The sequence below is a fragment of the Cetorhinus maximus genome, chromosome 18 (genome assembly GCF_964194155.1).
Source record: "Cetorhinus maximus chromosome 18, sCetMax3.hap1.1, whole genome shotgun sequence".
NCBI classification, from domain to species: domain Eukaryota; kingdom Metazoa; phylum Chordata; class Chondrichthyes; order Lamniformes; family Cetorhinidae; genus Cetorhinus; species Cetorhinus maximus.
This window is the reverse complement of record NC_135896.1, coordinates 99,978,829-99,999,654: the sequence shown is the minus strand read 5'-3', so window position 1 is coordinate 99,999,654 and position 20,826 is coordinate 99,978,829. Positions and strand designations below refer to the sequence as shown.

The 20,826-nt window shown below is 43.8% G+C and overlaps 1 protein-coding gene across 3 annotated transcripts in view; it reads left to right on the top strand.

Annotated features, from left to right (window-relative positions):
• The window catches only part of LOC144693399 (RNA-binding protein Nova-1), a 272,828-nt gene that overhangs the window by 218,833 nt on the left and 33,169 nt on the right, over window positions 1-20,826 (top strand). The window lies entirely within an intron of this gene.

Genomic DNA, 20,826 nt, shown 5'->3' with positions numbered 1-20,826 from the left:
CTCCCCTTTTGAAACAAATGAACACTTTTATTTTTCATTCACTGGGATATTTTGTAAATAAAAATGTAACCTTGTTATAAAGGGAATGTCAAAAGTATGTTTCTTGAAATAGGACCATCACCAATGCAACTAAACCGTTCCTGTTAATGGAGGTCACCATAAGGCAAATTAGGTGCAGGTGTGACAAGATAATGCAGCTAAGGTAATTTGCTAGAACTAATTTATTACTGTGGTTCTGGGCACTTCCTCTGCACACAAGAGCACCAAGCAATCCGAGTTTGGTATTAGTAGTAGAAATTCCATTAAATGCAGCTTCAAACTCATTAATGACCTTCAACATTTTTGTGTTCAATGGGTCAGTTTCACTCCATGTTCTTCATTCTGGCTTTATCTATTTATTGTACATGTGAGAAATAACACAATAGCATTATATTGTGGCAGTTTTTAAAATAAATTCCAATTGCTGGAAGATATCTTTACATTTGGAAGTCTGAGAGATAAAGCTCTAGTTAAATGTGATACAGTGAATTTAATTATTTTGCAAACACAATTATCAGTTCAATGCATAGAATTTACAGTATGGTAACAGGCTATTCGGCCCAACAAGTCTATGCCACTTCTTATGACCCACATGAGACTCCTTCCACCTTGCATTTTCTCATCTTATTAACAGATGCTGTTGCCTCCTGTCTCTTGGATTTGGCTAGCTTCCCCTTAAAAGCATCTATGCTATATGCCCCAGCCACTCAGTGTGACAATAAGCTTCACATTCCCACCTGGATCTGAATTGCTTATTGGGTTTATTAGTGACAGTTCCAGTAATTCCAGCCTCCTGAATATGAAACAAAACTAAATCAAACTAAAGACATGTATATATGTGATCTAATCCCATTCCCTTTTGAGATTATTTCAGTTTTACATCTCAGCACTCAGCTTTGTTCTGCTAAAATGTAGATAATTCTGTCACCCTTGAAAGAGTGTTCAAAATTTAGAATTCGACCCGACAGTAATCAGATCCGTCAGTATTTCTTCAAACTGTTTTTTATATATTTAAAATGTTGTACCTTCTGATCGTCACCTCCCTTATTGCAGTTGTTTTTCTCCCACTCCTGTTCTAAGTCAAAGTATTGATACTTGATTCTTGTTAACTTCAAATCCAGACAGCACCTTATTCCCCAGCCCCATCTAATACATCGAGAGACTCGACAGAAGTGCTGCCTAATGTGGTTAATGCACTGTTCGTGGATTTTGAGAAAAGCCCATGGGAAAATTTTTCCAGCACCCCTAAAATAATTTGCTTCAGCAAGAAACAGAAATTAGACATCCAAGTATCATGCCTCAGTACCCAGTCTCGTTAATGGTGGAGAACTTGCAGATCTTATTGAGCTATCAGAAGGTAAAACAGTTTAAATACTTAAACTGCCGAAATCTGTTCAAAAATTGCTGGTGTATATTTTTCACTTCCTTTTTTTTGTTTCGATTTAATGTAAACATTTTAACATTCAAATTTCCTAAATAAATATTTAGGTTGGAACGCCTGTAGGTAACTAGTACCTGTAACACTGCAATTGTCGATTCTAATCACAATGTGGTTATCTAGCGCTGCTGCTACCTCCTGCTCCAAACTGTTGATCCCATAGAGGTCATACCATTAATTCTGTTGGAGTTCAGTTACTGTTTTTTTTCTTTCTTTCACCTATAATGTTGTTAAAAACTCTGCATTATCCTAATCTTTGAAGCACTCTGTAGATCTCCCCCACATTTTCTAGTGCATTTAATTTTCCCTCTTCACTGTCCATTCTGCTCTCAATCAATTTCTCACTTTTTTTGTGGTTTTTTAATTGTGTTGTTGCAAGTTATTCTTTTCCTCTCAGTTCCTGTCGACTCATCATTGCAGCGTGTCCATCCGTTTCACCATCTTCACTCTATTCCATCTTGCCCCATCACCAAGCCTGACTTCATCAATTCCTTTACAATTCTGCAACACTTTTAAAATGATTTTTCTCTTCCACTGCCTGTCTGCTTTTCTACTAGACCCACTACTCCCAATATTAAGGTATGTCAATTGTGTTATCAAGGTTAAAGATACACAGGAGAAGGGCATTGATTGATAAGCTCCCTTGAACACATATAGAGAAGGACTTCCGCTACTGGGCTGGAGTGCATCATCAGCCCCCAAAATGGAGTTTAATTGAATTTTGCTAAGTTTCCATTGTAGTTTTGTTTTAGTTATAGTATCCCTTTAAGGGGTTGATAATTTGATTATTTGTTCAATTGTTTCCCACTTACTAAAAAGGTCTGAAGAAGGACTTTGGGCAACGGGGTGTTGGTTAAGCAGGAGGCAGACGTATGTAATGCTGCATTCGGTAAATAAATTTAGTTTTAAGTGAAAGAATTGGAGTCTGATTTCCTCCTTCACCATCTGGCTGCAGAATGAGTTACCACCACATTTCTACTGTCCATTCTGACTCCCTCGTCATCATCGAACATCCTTTATCATTACATTGAGTTTTCATATTTTGTTTCACAGCCTCCTTTCTGTATTTTTTTCAAATATAAATTTACTTTTGGTCCTTCTGTTTCAACTATCCAACAGATATTCTGGTGCTCATCTCCTGCTCTTCAGGCTACACTTGTACTGTCTCATACACTGCTTTATTTTAAATGCAAAAGACCTCCTCCTAATTTCTCATTAGTTTGGCTTGAAAATTTTAAAAAAAACACACTCCACTCAAACAATGTCCTGAAGTTTTTTTCCTTTACCAATTTACACCAAACATATCAACTTTACTCTCATGAAAAAAAAATTGATCTTTTACGATCACACATTTCAACTTTCACTCACTCCCTACTCACGATTGCACAAACTTTCTCCTCTCCAATGCCTGATCTCCTCCCAGCCCTTTCTCCCCTTTATTTTTTTCCAAACAATCACCTATCCCAGCTCTCTTTTCCCTGATTTCCATCTCTGACCAATTCTCTTCCTGTCCTTTCCACCATATTTTCTCACCCACCACACTCGACCATACAAATATTTCTGAAGGTCAGCACCACTCTTGACACTACTCCTTACTCAATTGTGTCTTGTTTCTAAAGCAATTTCAATACTGCAATGCACATCCTCTTATACTTCCCAGTTCTTGCAAACAAGTGTATCCTCTGGCATATCATGAGCAATGGGTGGTCTACATGTAAATGTGTATAAGGTGGTAGATTTAAGCCAATATATAAAGGAAATGTCACAGATTTTGTGATCAGTGGCAAACGAACTGCACAGATGTTTGATAAGATTTTGCATGGCAGTTTACAACAACAACAACACTTGTATTTATACGGTGCCTTTAACGTAATAAAACATCCCAAGGCCTCAGGAGTATAATAAAGCAAGAATTGACAGGGAACCAAAAGGACAAAGTGAGGAAGAGAGGTTTTGGAGATAATTCCTAAGCTAAGGCCTTGGAAACCAAAGGCACAGCCATGAATGGTGGAGCAGTTAAAATTGGGGATGCTCAAAAGGCCAAAACTGGAGGAGCACAAATATCTGAGGGTTGTGGGCTGGAGGGGATTACAGATAAGGGAAGGGCGACGCTTAGAGGGATTTGAAAGCAAGGATGACAATTCTAAAATTGAGGCACTGCTTAACTGGAAGCCAACGTAGGTCAGTGAACACGGGAGTGATGGGTGAACAGAACTTGGTATAAGTAAGCACAAAGGCTTTGGATGACCTCAAGTTTATGGAGGGTAGAATGTGGGAGGCCAGCCAGAAGTATATTGAAATAGTCAAGCCTGGAGGTGACAAAGGCACGGATGAAGTTTCAATGGCAGATGAGCTGCAGCAAGGGCAGATTTGGGTGATGATACAGAGGTGAAAATACACAGTCTTGGTGATGGAAGGAATATGTGGTCAGATGCTCATCTCAGGGACAAATGTGACACCAAGATTATGAAGAGTCTGCTTCAGCTTCCGACAGTTATCAGGGAGAGGGATGGAGTTAGTAGCTAGGGAACAGAGATTGGAGAGGGGACTCAAGACAATGGCTGTGCTCTTTCCTGTATTTATTTGGAGGAAATTACTGCTGATCCAATACTGGATGTCAGATAAGCGGTCTGATAATTTGGCAACAGTGGAGGAGTCGAGAGAGATGGTGGTGAGGTAGAGCTGGGTGTTGTCAACATACATGTGTAAATTGGTAAACTGGAGGAACAGCACCTCATCTTCCGACTAGGCACTTTACAGCCTTCCGGACTGAATATTGAGTTCAACAACTTTAGATCATGAACTCTCTCCTCCATCCCCACCCCCTTTCCGATCTCCCTTTTTCCAATAATTTATATGTATTTTTCTTTTCCCACCTATTTCCATTATTTTTCAATGTATTTAAATGTATTGTTTTATCTCTACCTTTTAGCCTATTTCAATCCCTTCCCCCCACCCCACCCCCACTAGGGCTATCTGTCACTTGCTCATCCTGCTTTCTACCCTTAATGTCACCATTTGCACATTTCTTGGCTAATATCACCACCATCAACACCTCTTTGTTCTTTTGTTTATGACATCTTTTGGCTATCTCCACCTATCACTGGCCCTCTATCCAGCTCTACCTGTCTCCCCCCCCCCCTCCCCCCCCCTTAAACCAGCTTATATTTCACCTCTTTTCTATTTTTCCTTAGTTCTGTTGAAGAGTCATACAGACTCGAAACGTTAACTGTGTCCCTCTCCGCAGATGTTGTCAGAGCTGAGTTTTTCCAGGTATTTTTGTTTTTGTGTAAATTGGTGTTGTGTTTTCAGATGATGTCACTGTTAGGCAGCATGCAGATGACAAATAGGAGGGGGCCAAGGATGGATCCTTGGGGGACACCAGAGGCAATAGTGGAGGAGAGTGAAGAGAAGCCTTTACAAGTGGTAACACTGGCTACAATTAAGGGGATAAAAGTTGAACCAGCCGAATTCAGTCACACAGCTGGACGATGGGACAGAGGCACTGGCGGAGGATGGTGTGGTCAATCATATCAAAAGCTGCAGATAGGGCAAGGAGGATGAGAAGGAATGTTTTACCTCTGTCACAGTCATGTAGGATGTCATTCAAGACTTTGATAAGAGGCATATTGGTACTGAGACGGGGCAGAAACAAACATGAAGTTCCGGGTAAAATGGGCACAGATTTTGGAGCACTAATAATTTCCAAGACTTTGGAAAGGAAAACGAGGTTGGAGATGGGCAGTAGGTTGCAAGGAGGGTTGAGTCAAGAATTAGTTTTTCAAGAATGGTATTGATGGCAGATTTGAAGGAGAGAAGGACCATATCTAAAAGAGAGAACACTATTAAAATATCAGCTGACATGGAGACCAGGCAGGGAAATTGGTTGGTCAGCAGTTTGTGGGAAGAAGAAGTGGGATTCCTGGACAAGATGAGCTCAGAGATATCATAAAGGAAGATCGGAGGATATTGCAAGTTCAGGACTTGGGAAGAGGGGAACTTTAGCCCATTGAACAAGGGGAAGGGGGAGAAGAGGCAGTGAGAGCTGATTGGATGGTCTTAAACTTAGTATTAAAGAAGACTATGCACTCCTCACGTTTATTGCTGGAGGTGAGAGTGAAGGAGATGGGGAGAAGGTTTTAAGAAGACGTCTTGCGGTAGAGAAGAAACTGGAGAGTCTTTGGGAGTCTAAATCGGTGTGGTCCCTTCTATAGGAGATTTGGAATCTGTGTGAACAGGGCAAGAAACAGCATGCCTTTTCAACCAGGTTAAAGAATCTTTACTGAGACAGAAAGTCTAAGCCAGGAAGTGCAAGTTAGAATATTTAATTCAATGTAAAAATTGTGCACAGAAAGTGAAGTAAAGAGAGGGAAAGAAAGATGGGCTCAAGAGAGATATGAGACAAATAAAAAGTAAACAATTTAAATTAATCTTTTAAAATCTCCAACAATAATTAAAATCTGAGAGGCTGACTCCACTCTTGTAAAAGTAAATTTTTCAGTGCCAGAGTTTGTTTTGTATTAATTAAGACTTATCTCACCATTAAAATTCACTTACATGTGAAGAGTGTGATGATGAATGTTTTTTTCTTAATATATTTAGGAATATGGTGGTATTCGGTAAAGTGTGTGTGTGTATGTTTGTGTGTCTGTCCATGATTAAATAGGGGGAGGTTAATAAAGACAGCTTGTCTGTGAGAACTGAGAGATGAAGGGGTAAAGGTGTTAAGTTCATTCATTTGTAATGAGAGGCTAAGTTGAGGTTGGATTCCCAATTAGGTAGGTTGGATTTAAAAATTGCATTATGAGATCAGTGGAGACTTGGTTTTTCAGCTGTTAAATTTCAAAGGGAAGTTTAGAAGTGACAAAGAATTTTTGCAACTTACAAAGGTTTCATAAATAAACAGGGGAAGGCACATTAAATTTTATTGGCCTGTAAGAAGAGACAGAATAGGAAAACAAAATGATTTTCATATTTGGAAAAGTTGAGTTCAAAGAGTTGTAAGGACAATGTAATTTGAGATGAAAGGGAAAAATGATATTTAATGAAAGATGTTTAACTGAGTTGTGGGGCTGTGGGGGAGAACCCACTGAAGACAGCTTCTGTGCACTGGAGTGCTGAAAAGCTGTGAAGTTGTAAATTTGAAGCAGCCATCCAGTTACAAGCCAGAAAAGTCTTTTTGTTTTCAGAAAGCAGTTTGTTTCTGAACTTTCTTTTGGATTTCCACCTCTGAGTGGAAGTGTTTGAGGAGTCGTGTGGTATCCCTTTACGAAAGTGACAATTGTTCTTTGCCTTGGGTAATATTACTGGATTTTTGTAGTTAAAATCTACAAGGGAGTTGTCACCAAGAAGGCAGTTTACTTGTGTGTTTTAGCTAAGTGGGTTTTTTGGGGGTTATTCTGTAAAATTGTTAACTGTGTAACTTTAATCTTATGTGCTTATGTTTTTTTTTCTTTTTAATAAATCTCTTAAGTTTAAAAATTCTATGCTTTTGGCGTCAGTAGTTTTTCCTCTTCATTTTCAAAATAGCAAAAAAAGGGTTTATGATCAGTAAGACAGGTCTTGGACCCTCTTGGATCTTGTTGCTCAGCAAATAACATCTGCTGTAGTCATAACAATAGACAAATCCTAACTTTTCTGGCATGCTTAATGGGTAGCCAGTGAAGTGAAGTAGCAAGCCACTGAGTTGTATCCAATGGCCACTGAGGATGGGCAGAAACACTACCCTTGCCAATGACACCTATATCCTGTGAGTGATTTTTTTTTTTCAAAAGTACCACAATTTCACGCCCTTTGTGTGTTTGAACGCAGAGTCTCTTGCTCAGGTAGCAGTGTAGCGAATCTTGTGGAGGAACAGGGAAAGAATATCGGAGATCAATTTCCTGATTCCTATCTTTAACTGCACACGTGCAGATGGCGGTTATCTATTCCATAATATCAGTGCTCATTGTTATTCTTAATTCAGACTCTTAAGATTCCTGTCTTAGCAGCCTGAAATTGGACATTGACTTTTCTGGTATTTTTTTCTGTCAATTTTTCACCTTCAGTTAACTCTGATGTAAAACCATATGCTGTATGCTTTTATTGGAGATCGTTGCACTTTAAATATCGCAGCTAAGCCGTCATCAAGTTTAAGGCTTGACACAGAATGCTCCATTCTGTAACAGAGGAGGGGTGTACAGCTGTGCCCAGTCCTGTTCTTATCTAATGTCTACTCACTCATTGCAGTTAAGGTCAATGGATAGCGAGTGGGAAACCTAGTTTGTTAACCCTAGCCTCTGGGACACTCGTTCAAATTAGCTAACTTAATGCAGATGAGGGAATGAACTTCATACATTCCGGGGCCAGAATGTTCTGGTCCCATTGGCATCAGGTGTCATGGTGGCGGGGAGGGGAGGGACAATATGGCAAGGAAGCCAAAAATCGGTTTTAGGCCGTTGTGACCCCAGTCTGCTCCGCTTGTCAATGGCAGACCACGTTTCCCCCCCGTCATACATCGGGAACATCATTTTAGTATATCTGCATCTAATTAGCAGCCCTGCTCTCCAGAATCATCCACCCCAAGTCAAATTTACCGCCCACATTGGCGTGACTTCAAAACCATGAGCTTCACGGCTGCCTTTAAAAGGCGTGCATCTGGCGACCCGAACTCTGAGGTGAGGGCACACAAACTTGCATGGTGCTGGCAAGCATCACCCGTAGGACATCACAGAAGAGGCACCGCGCATTCACGGGGGGTGGGGAGGGGGGCACGGTCAAGTCACTTTTTTCCGGCTGGCTTTCAGTGCAGTGCCGGGACAAGGGCTCCGGTGCGGGTCAGTCCGAGGGGGGGGTGGCAAGGCAGCACAGAAAGACTGAAGGAAATGCTCGAGCACATGCCAATGGAGGGGTGTGGGGTTGGGGGATGAGGGATGAGGGAAGCGGCCAGGCACTTGGAAAATCTTGTCAAAAGTGAACATTCTTCCACAGCTGAGACCGGTCAGCAGCAGCTCCATTGACATTGCTGGGAGTCAGGCTTTCTGCCCACACAAGGAATGCAAAAGTGTGAGTGTGCCACCAAATGCTCCAGAGCTTTTCACCCTCGGCCACAGACTGCAAATTAATGTGTGTTTTAGGGGGCAGCAGAACAATTGACTGGGCAAGTTGTAGAATTCCCTTGTGAAAGGGGCCCTGGCGCAGTCACTGGTGGAGACGCTCACAGCCCCTTGGCAATGTCCTTATTCAGGTTTGGACCAGTCTCCCCCATGGTTCAAGCTAACAGTGCAGCCTTGCAGTGCGGGTTAGGAGAATGCCTGTGCCTGAGCTGAGAGCACAGCGTGCAGTCCAGTGGGCAAAGCTGCTGCCAATCAGTTAAATGGAGTGGGCGGGGTGGGTGGAGTTTCGGACAGCCAATGTACTCACTACATACTGGCCATCCAAGTAGTGACCAGCACTCTCCTGCAGGTGTGAAGGGGCCTCCAGACTTAACCAAGACACCCAGGCTAACCCACACATCTCTCCCTTTGATCCTGCAGGAGGAGAACATCAGCATCATGAAGCCTGGTGATTTAACGGGATGCCTCATGGCTTACAGAGACCAGAGAACAAGAATAAGAGAGCGGCAGAGGCGCCTGGGCTCGGTAAAGGGGGGAGCACATCCCTCAAGGTGGAGGGTCGGCAGGATCTACTACGCACGGAGCCGAAGATCCACAGAGAGCCGCCGCTCGTAGGCACTTTGCTGCACCCAGGGTCTATAGACGGTGTCTATCGTTCCTGTAGGTGACTGAGAACCAGTGATGCCGAAGACTGCGCATGTCTAGGGAACTGGTCGGTCACAAATGCCACCTGCTGCAGGATTTGGCACCATGGATCATGGAGGGCATCCACTGCCGGTGACTGTGAAAGTGACCACAGTGCTCAATTTTTACACCAGTAGCTCCTTCCAGAGCTCCACAGGTGACCTGTGCAGGATCTAGCAAGCCTCCATGCACAAGTGTATCAAGGAGGTCACGGACTCCGTATTTGCGAAGGCACAGAACTTTGTGCAGTTCACCTTGGATCAGGAAAGCCAGGAAGCAAGAGTGCTGGGATTTGCGCAGATCTCAGGTTTTCCACACATGCAGGGTGCCATTGACTGCACTCACGTGGCACTTAGATCTCTGTGGCAACAAGCAGTCAACAATGTCAACCGCAAGGATTTCTACTCGTTGAATGTTCAGTTGGTCTGTGACCAGCACAAACACATCCTACAGATCTGAGCAGGATTTCCAGGGTGTGTCCATGACTGCCAAGTCCTTAGGTCTCAGATCCTGATATCTTCCAGGGTCCAGAGAGGCTGCAGGGTTAGCTCCAAGGGCTACCCACAGACGACGTGGCTGAAGACGCCCATGTGGCGGCCTCAGACTGCAGCAGAGCAATGATATAACAAGGCTCATGCCACGTTTGGACATTGGTGGAGCAAACGATAGACCTTTTAAAAATGAGGTTCCGGTGCCTCGACAGGACGAGGAAGCACCGCAATACAGTCCCCAGAGGGTGTCGCGCATCATCCTCATTTGCTGCATGCTCCACAGCCTGGCTCTGCAATGCAGAGAAGGACCTGACTGAGGAGGAGATGGAGGAGCTGCATGTATCCTCCAATAAGGAGGACGGTGGCAGTGAGGAGGTCCTCGAAGGTGAGGATGCCGGTGATGAGGCCATCGCACTGGCCGGATGAGGTGGGCGCGCCTGGGAGGCCTCATAGCCGCAAGATTCGTGGAGGATGATGACGAGCTGCAGTGAGGACAGTCCTGACATCCTCACCTTACATCTGTGAATGTCTGACTCCTGTCTGGCTGAGGGCAGCTCGCTTGCGCACTGTGATCAGGGTCATATCATAGAGACGCAGCCGTGAAACTTTAAAAGCACCTGATCCTTTGTCAGCCTTCAGCACCTGAGCCCTTCAGGAGCACAGCATCACTGGTCACAGATGCTGAGGAGATGGGGGCCAGCCCCATTTTAAAGGTGCTGAGAGCACACAGAGAGAATGACGGAACTCTGTGACACCTGCCCACAACATCCTGGCAGCAATGACCAGCACCATCGAGGTGCAGGCACCAGTAATGTGTCCAGGGAGTGTGAGGCCGGACCATCACTTTGGTCTGGAGGTTACACACTGCACAGGGAAGAGGCCCTGGACTGAGACACCTGCCTTTATCTTGTGCAGGAACCAAGGTTTCACATCTGAGTGACACAAACACTGCTCATCAGAACAAGGAGCCATAGGTAGGGAGACATTCTTGGGAGTTTACTTGTACTTAATGTTCACTATTGTAAATAATTAACACCCGTGCCCAGGCTGTGCAATTACATCTTCTTAACCTTCCTAACCCTGCCGCTACGTCTTGGTTCTCCCCGACATCCACAGCTGAGGTGGAGGCAGCCTGCTGACTGCTACACCCTGTCTGTGATGCCTTTGATGGGTGTCCTCTGGAGGGCCGAGACCTGGAGGGCCCTGACCTGCTTTTGGGGTCTTGCTGTGTGGCAGTGGCACCCTCCTCAGCTTGTGGAGCTGCATCTGCTGAGGTCACAGGTAGAGGGGATTTGGGTGGGCTGGTCACTCCCAGACTCACCTGGGTGGATCGCCCCGGATTGTGCACCTGCTGATCCTCCTCCCTATGGGTGCCCGAGGGCCCCTGGCTGACCCCTTGAGGAGAAGGGGAAGTTGGAGTGAGATGACGCTGCCCCTCATCCCTCTCGCGTTGTCACTATTGGAGGCCAACCATGGCATCAGTATGGAGCTCAGCCCACGCAACAGTTCAGGACCGATGTCCTGCACCAAGGTCTCCATGGTGGCCGCCATCCTACCAGTGTTGACCTCGGTGCGTTGCAATGCTGGCTATCACCTCAGACTGAAGGTGGATAGACTCATTCATTGTGCCTTGCAATCTGAGGAGTGCACCGGACATCCCTTCCTGATGTTCCCCAGCTCATGTTTGCAGCTCCAGCAACTGAAATATGACCAAGTCCAGAGGCTCCTCACCTGACTCAGACTCAGCAGATTTATGGCCTCCAGCAGTCCTCCAAGTGCTAGAAAACTGGGAAGTCACTGCCGCCACCTACTGTGGATAAGACAGTGTGATGTGCTCACCAGATTGTGACCCCAAGGCTACTCTAGGACTAGACCCCACTGAGGTGTGCGTCTCTGTGCTGGTGGAGGGTGTGGGTGACGCTGTGACAAGTCTTCAATTGGGGCGTCATCTGATTCTCCTTCTGAGATGTCTTTGGGGCTTGAGTCGAGGACTTGGCTGGTGGACCCCTCAGCTGTTTCCCAGATGTGCCTGCGTAAGCAAGGGGAGATAATCAGTGCATGGCAGGGGACTGAGGAACATGGGAACTCACTCACAGCATGGTTGTCTGATGGATGTTGCACTGCTGGATCCTCACTTGGTTGAGCACCGCTGACCTCATCATCAGCACAGGAACGGTCCAGACCCTCATCGGCCAGCTGGATGGCTCTATTTTCAAAGTCTGCGAGGACCTTGATGTCAGGCATTTCTCCAACAGTCTGTGACCTCTCCCTCTTGTTGTGTGACAGCTTGTCCACCATGAATACAGATGGAGGGCATGTAAGCAGGACACCTGCCAGGCCAGGTGATAAGGATGACTGGTATGTGTAGGTGGTGAGTGGTGCCATGGACAGGATGAGGACACACTCTGCAGGGCAGATGAAGGTGTGTGTGAGAGAGTGAATGGTGATGGCCCTTGAACTGGCAGTGAGCGAGATCCCTGTGGATGTGTGATTGGTTTGAGAGTGTGTGAGTTGAGAGTGATGAGAAGAGTGACTTACCCTGGCGGAATAGAGGAGATTATTCATCCTCTTGCGGCACTGGGTAGCCCGCGTCTTTTGCAGGGTGTTGGCGCTGACCACCACTGCCACCTCCTCCCATTCTAGATTTGTCACCTTGCTTGCTAGTCTTCACGCAGAGCAGGTGGGGAGGACTTCACGGCTGACCTCCTCTGCTTCCAGTAGGCGCCCGAGGGAGGCGTCACTGAATTTGGGGATAGCATGTTTCCTCCCTTTGGCAGCCATGATTTTGCAGCAGCTTCCGATCCCTTAGAGAGAGCCAGCTCTGTGCAGGGGTGACCTTTAAATATGGCGCCCAGAGTACTGAACGCCTGAGGTGAAATCAGGGCGGGCGAATCTGAGGCTGCCCTGCCAGCAATCCGGTGTGTTTCCCAGGAATGCATTATTAATGAGGCAGGATGCACCGGGAATGGGACAACACGGTGTGGAACCTGCCATTGCAGCCGGTGGTTAAAATGGTTTTTCCCACCCGCTACCACACTTGGTGCAACTCTGGGACGATTCCTCCCCTGGTCTTTATAACTCTGCTACTTAATGCTCTAACCAGGTGAGCCTTCACAGCGCCCATTTCAATGTTTTCTTTTCGTTTTTAAAGTATATTTCCTCTGTCCATATTACCAATGTTAAAGTAACTATTCAGCCTTCATCGTCTGTGCGACATTCTGCTCCATATCACTGAATAAATTGTTTGAAAATATCGCTCACAATACACATTAAGTTGAAAACAAACAAAAAAGATGGACCAGATTAAAAATTCATTGAAAAGAAATCAAATTATTTTTTATTACTGCAATTTACTGGTGTTTCTTCACTGAGAAAAGGCTTGACAGCTTTTCTAACAACGTTTGTCATACATGATTAAGAATGTGGATTGTGATGAACTCCTGCCATAATTCTTTATAATTATTGCAGTTTTTTTATTAATCCTCCTTCTTCACCCACAAGAGAAAATTTACTGCAAAGCATCACCACGGATAACTCTGTACACAAAACAAAAATAAAAAGTGATGCTGTTTGGTTAAACAATTCTGTTTCTGACAGTTTAAAGGCCCCTCCATGGTGCGGGGCATACCACTGAAATAATTTAATGGATTTATTGCAGTTACCAAATAAGTAGCATGATCTCACTAATGATAATGCAGCACTACCTGAAATAGATTTTGATTATCCTTTTAGTGCAGTAGTCATAAAAGTAACATGATCTCATTAATAGTAATGTAACACTGCCTGATATAGATCTAGATTATTTTCCTTGTAACTTTACCAGTTTTATAAATAAACTCATTTTAAGTATGGCTTTCCTTTTCCACTTATTTCACACACCAAAAGTAAAATATTCCACTGAATCAGAGCTTTGATAAGGTGTAATGAAAACAGAAAATGCTGGAAAAACTCAGCAGGCCCGACAGCATCTGTAGCGAGAGAAACAGAGTTAACGTTTTGAGTCTGTATTACCCTTCCTCAGAGTCATGCGGACTCGAAACGTTAACTCTGTTTCTCGCTCCACAGATGCTGTCAGACCTGCTGAGTTTTTCCAGCATTTTCTGTTTTTATTTCAGATTTCCAGCATCCGCAGTATTTTGCTTTTATCTTTGATAAGGTGGCTGTTATTCGTATCAGAGTAAGAATGGCAGTCTAGGTGTGTGGACAATAACTTCAGAGTGAGAGAATTGCATGATAGCACTGAGAGGCATGTTGGGGATCTGTGCAAATGCCTTTCTCAGAATGCAGGAAATGTGCTCTCTTTTCTAGAACATTCAATGAATGAATGAGGAAAGGCTGCTATATCTGAAATATTGCATTGCTTGAAAACAAGTGTGCAGAACATTGAATAATAGTGCAACATGTGTCAAATATATGTGGACTAGTGATAATCAAACACAAATCATTAAAAAAATACAAATTTTAAATTTAAAACTCAGTGTAGAATAACTTCAGACCATAGTTAATATTTAGACTCAGACATTTACAGCACAGAAGGAGGCCATTCGGCCCATCGTGTCTGTGCCGGTCAACAAAGATCTGACTACACTAATCCCATTTTCCAGCGCTTGGCCCATAGCCCTGGAGCTATGGCAACACGAGTGAATATCTACATACTTGTTAAATATTACAAGAGTTTCTGACTCAACCACCCGTTCAGGCAGTGAGTTCCAGACTGCCACTTCTCTCTGGGTGAAAAAAATTTCTCCTCAACTCCCCTCTTAACCTTCTACCTCTTACCTTAAATCTATGCCCCCTGGCTTTTGACCCCTCTACTAATGGAAAAAGTGCCTTCCTAGCCACCCTATCTATGTCCCTCATAATCTTATACACCTCTATCAGATCCCCTCTCAACCTTCGTCCAACCCAATCTCCGGCGGGCGGGGAGCTGATCCCCGCCGGAGAAGTGGGCCCCGCCGCCATTTTACGTGGGCGGGCCAATTAAGGCCCGCCCAGCGTGACGTCCGGCGGGAAGCGCTATGGGCTTCCTGTGCGGGCTGGGGGGATTCCCGAAAAGTGAGTGTGCACTCTTTCTCGCATGTGCACAAATGACCGCACATTTCCCTGAGGCTAAGTGCAGCCTCAGGGAGATCACTTCCACTTTGAAAAAGATTCAAGATAGAAAAAAAAAAATTCCCTAACATGTCCCCGTCATGTGAATGTCACATGAGATGGGACATATTCATAATTTACACTGTAACTTTATTAAACTTTTTAAAACCCTACATGAAACCTCATCCCGCCAGTGGATGAGGTTTCATGTTTTTTCTATTCCCCGCCGGGGCTCCTGGCCAACCCGCCAACCTTAAGGTTGGACGGGCAGGTCCTTTAATTGTTTAATTGATCCTGTCAACGGCCTCAATTGGCCATTGACAGGTCAGCGGGCCCATAGCTGATTTCGCTGCGCCCCCGCCTTCCTGAAAATTTAAATGGGGCGGGATGATGTCAGGGGTTCCGCCCAATGTCATCCCGCATCATTTTACACGTTGGCGAGTGGGCCCCGCCCTCTGCTCACCGACAGCAAAATTCTGCCCATAGTGTAATCCCTTGCCTTGTTAGCCCTCCCCGAGTGCAATAGCTTACACTTTTCCGGGTTGAATTCCATTTGCCACTGCTCTGCCCACCTGACCTGTCCATTGATATCCTCCTGCAGTTTACAGCTATCCTCCTCACTATTTACCACCTTACTAAGATGTCACCCGCAAACCTCCTGATCATACCCCCTACATTTAAATCCAAATCATTTATCTACACCTCAAACAGCAAGGGCCCCAGCACCGAGCCCTGTGGAACCCCACTGGAAACAGACTTCCAGTCACAGAAACATCCCTCTACCATCACCCTCTGCTTTCTGCCTCTCAGCCAATTTTGGATCCAATGTGCCACTTTGCCTTGGATCCCATGGGCCCTTACTTTCTTGACCAGTCTGCCATGAGGGACCTTATCAAAAGCCTTGCTAAAGTCCATGTAGGCTACATCAAATGCATTACCCTCATCAATACTCCTGGTTACCTCCTCAAAAAATGCGATCAAATTTGTCAAACACGACCTTCCCTTAATAAATCCATGCTGACTATCCCTGATTAATCTATGTGTCTCCAAATGCAGATATATTCTGTCCCTCAGATTTCTTTCTTGCAACTTCCCCACCACCGAGGTTAGACTGACAGGTCTGTAATTTCCTGGTCTATCCCTTCCTCCCTTTTTTAACAATGGGACAACATTAGCCGTCCTCCAGTCCTCTGGCACCTCACCTGTGGCCAGAGAGGATTTGAAAATTACTGCCAGGGCCCCTGATATCTCTTCCCTTTCCTCCCTCAACAGCCTGGGATACATATCATCTGGGCCTGCGGATTTATCCACTTTTAAGGCCGATAAACCCGCTAGTACCTCCTCTCTCTCTCTATGTTAATTTCCTCTAATAGTTCACAGTCCTCCACCCTGATGTCTATATCTGTGTTATCCTTTTCCATTGTGAAGACCGACGCAAAGTATTCATTGAGGACTGTACCCACATCTTCCAGTCCACACGCAGATTACCTCTCTGGTCCCTAATTGACCCTATTCTTTCCCTCGTTATTCTCTTGCTCTTTATAGATTTAAAAAACTCCTTTGGGTTTTCCTTTATTCTACTCACCAATGTTTTCTCATTAACTCTCTTAGCTTTCCTAATTTCCTTTTTAAGTTCCCCCCTGCACTTTTTATACTCCTCTAGGGACTCTGCCGTATTGAGCCCTCGGTATCTGCCATAAGCTTCTCTTTTTTTCTTAATCCTAACCTTTATATTCCTTGACATCCAGGGTCTCGGGACTTGGTCCCTCCCTTTGTCTTTACAGGAACATATTTGCCCTGTGCTCTCGCTATTTCCACCTTGAATGTCTCCCATTGCTCTGACACAGTTTTATCTGCAAGTAGCTGCTCCCAGTCCACTTGGGCCAAATCATATCTCATCTTAGTCAAATTAGCCTTTCCCCAGTTTAGAATTTTTATTCCTGGCCCAACCTTATCTTTTTCCATAACTATCCTAAATCTAACTGAGCTATGGTCACTATCTCCAAAATGCTCCCCTACTGATATGCCTTCCAAGTGTCCCGGCTGATTCCTGAATATTAAATCCAGAACTGCCCCCTCCCTTGTTGGGCTTTCTATGTACTGGCTAAAAAGGTTCTCCTGGTTGCAACTTAATAATTTTTCCCCTTCCCTACCTGGCACACTTAAACTATCCCAGTTAATATTTTGGTAGTTAAAATCCCCTACTATCGCTGCGCTATTATTCTTACGCTTCTCTGAAATTTGATTACATATTTGGTCCTCTATATCTCCCTGACTGTTTGGGGGCCTTTAGTGTGTTTGCCCCTTTTGTGTTTTTTACTTCTACCCATATGGTCTTATTTGATGATTCTTCCAAGATATCATCCCTCCTCACAGCTATAATTGATTCCTTGATCAATTGCGAACCCACCCCCTCCCACTCTTCTAGCCCCCTCTCTATCTCATCTGAATACCCTAGAACCAGGAATGTTGAGCTGCCAATCCTGCCCTTTTAACCAAGTCTCGGTCATAGTTATGATATCATATTCCCATGTGCCTATCTGTGCCCTCAGCTCGTCTGTCTTATTCCTCAGGCTTCTTGCATTAAAATATATTCCGTTTAGCCTTGTTAAATTCACTTCTTTCTTATCCAGCCTATGTTTCCTCTGCCTTCCAGACTCACTTACTAGCATTTTAACTTTTTCTCCCCTCTGAAGTACTTTTCAGGATCTTATTCCCCTGCCAATTTAGTTTAAATCCACCCCAACAGCATTTGCAAACCTCCCCGCGAGGATGTTGGTCCCATTCCTGTTCAGATGTAACCCGTCCAACTTTTACAGGTCCCACCTCACCCAGAAACGGTTCAAATGCCTCAGGAATTTAAAGCCCTCCCTCCTGCACCATCTCTCCAGCCACACATTCATCTGCTCTGTCCTACTGTTCCGATGCTCACTACTGCTTGGCACTGGGAGTAATCCGGAGATTACTACCTTTGAAGTCCTGCTTTTTAATTTCCTACCTAACTCCCTAAAGTCTGCTTGCAGGACCTCATTTCCCTTTCTTCCTATTTCATTGGTCCCAACATGGACCATGACCTCTGGCTGTTCACCCTCCCCCTTCAGAATGTCCTACAGCCATTCCATGACATCCTTGACCCTGGCACCCGGGAGGCAACATACCATCCTGGAGTCACGTATACGGCTGCAGAAGCGCCTGTCTACTCCCCTCACTAACGAATCCCCTACCACTATTGCCCTTCCAGACTTCTTCCTCCCACCCTGAGCAGCTGGACCACCCACAGTGCCATGGTCTTGGCTCTGGTTGGCCTCCACAGAGGAACCGTCACTCTCACCATTTTCCAAGGCCGAGAAACAGGGGTTTGCGATTGAGATGCACTCAGGGGGACTCCCTGACTACCTGCCTGGTCCCCATTCCCTCTCTGCTCGCACTTCCTTAAATTGCGGAGTAACCACATCCTGAAACGTGCTACCCACAAACCTCTCAGTCTCGTGAATGCACTGTAGCGCCCCCTGCTGCTGCTCAAGCTCCAAAACCTGGAGCTCAAGTTGCTCCAGTCGGAGGCTAATTTCAGGCCAATTTTTAAAACATCCCACATTTTATGGGGCAAACATGGATCAGGATAATATTTTAAAAACATAGGTGCACACAGTGTCAATTTTTATGAAATTTAGCATCTAACCAAATATGACATTGCTACTATTTTTTTAATCCAAGTTCCCTGCTTAAAATTGACACAAAAATGCTGAAATGAAGGTAAATACATCAAATCATTTAAATTCCAGGTGTTCAACATGAAACTGAGAGATAAATATCCAAAAAGAAATGATAAAAGAAAAAAGCATTTTGGAGCACCTTTCATGGCCACCAAATGCCCCGAAGCGATTTACAGTCAATGAAGCGCCAACAAAACCAATGGAGCAAACAAAAATGTTACTCATTATTCAAACTTAATGTCGACAAAGTGATGGAGAAATAGCATTGCCCAAGGATCCTGAGGGGAGTTGGGCAAAATAAATAGTAGAGGCTCGAACTATAATTTTTGCACATTATATGAAATAGAAACTGTGCTTAAGGACGTTGACGTTGGAAAATTTGACTTGTCTGCAACGAAAAAGTAGACACTAAGTAAGCCAGAAAAACATAGGCCAATTTGTCTTATTTCAGTCGTGCTATTCTACTGCAGTCTAATAGAATTAAATTACTGAGGATTTAGACATGAGTTGGTCAGGGTTGGTGAACAAATTTCTAAAAGACAGGTCATGCTTGGCCCACTTTATAGAATTCTTTAAAGAAATAACAAGCTTATATTGATTTTTTTTAAAAAATATAAAGCATTTTGATGAAATTTAGAGGAAAAGTGATCGCACATGGCATTCAGAGGAATAGAGATGATTGGAGAGCAGAAAGCAAATTCGGGGAATCTCTTAGATCGGAAAGATGTGGAAAAGTGATGTTCCAAGGAGCTACTCTCATGTCCACAGAAAAGGCCTAGACTAGCTCTTTAAAGGAACATTTCCTTCTAACATGCAGTTGGTGGGGAGGCAAGGCGGATTGTGAATAACTGCAAGAAGATATAGATAGTCAAGCATGCTGGTCAGATAAGTGGCAGATGCAGTTCAATATAGAAAAGATGAAGTTATATCCTTTGGAAATAAAAATAGGCAAAAGAAGATATGCTTTAAATGGAAAGCTTTTCAATGGGTTAGAGAGCAGAGGGTCTTGGTGCATAGACACAAAAAACATTGAAGCAATAGCCCTAGTAGATAAGGCAACAAAACAGGCAAATTAAAGCCCTATTGTTGTGCCTAGAGGCATAAAATACAGAAGCAAGAAAGTAATGTTGATTTGTAAAAGATTGTAATTAGGCCACAATTGGAGTATTGTGTATAAATTTGGAAGTTATTGAAAGATCTAATAGCTCCATTAGGATGTTCGCAGCCATAGAGAGAGGCCAGAGAAAAAGTTGAGAGTGATTTGAGAGGTCTACAAGATAATTAAAATTTACGATAGGTTCAATAGTGATAGATTATGCCCCTTTTCCAAAACAATGGAAACAAAGTTAAGCTAATCGAAGAATTAAAGGGGAGAGGATTTTTTTTTTAAATCCCTTCACTCAGTGGGTGGTTGGAATGTGAATTTATCTGCCATAATCCATCACTGAAGTAGAATACTTTCAAAAAGGAATTAAATAATTGCTTGAATCAGAATAATTGACTCATGAAGAAAATCATCAGTGCCGACAACAAATGCTTCAATTCTGTGCTGTAGCATTCCGGGGTTCTGCTGCACAAATCTACTCTAATTGCAAAACATTGGTGTCCTGTGGCCTTGATAGAAATTAATCTCATCCAGACACTCAATGTGTGTTAAATGTTATCATTTTTATTAACTGTGCTTTGTTTTTGGACCTAATGTAACATATTGAATTGATCAGATTGACTCATAAGACTTTATTCTTGAACTTGCTTGGTGAAAGTTGGAAGGGTTATAAGTTTTACGTCGTGGTTCACTCATATATCGACTCCCTCAGTTGTCTTTTCTCACTCAGACTGCTGCTTGTATTACAATGTGGAAGTGAAATGCTCCAATGTATATATTTCATTCGGCTTTACTTTAACATCATGTGAACCCGTTTAAAATAAATAGGTTATTGCCGATGTTAAACAAATGCCAATTGGAAAATCTAGACTATTGTCTCTGTTAAAAGGAACCTGGGTTTACTCACATCAGGTAATTGATGACAGTGGCTGCAGAGAAATTCACGGAGGCTTAACTGTAAATGGCATGTAAAGCGAGGAAACAACAAGGGAATCGAATGAAAAGAATTTTTTTAAGTTGTTAAGTATTTTGAATTCCATTCCAATGTAGCATTCTACAGATTATCAATTTAGCTATAACCTTATCATTTCAAATATAATGTTTTGCTTTAAAGTGGAAAAACGCACCTGTGATAAATAATGACAAAGCAAAGCTTAAATAACAAAAAAGT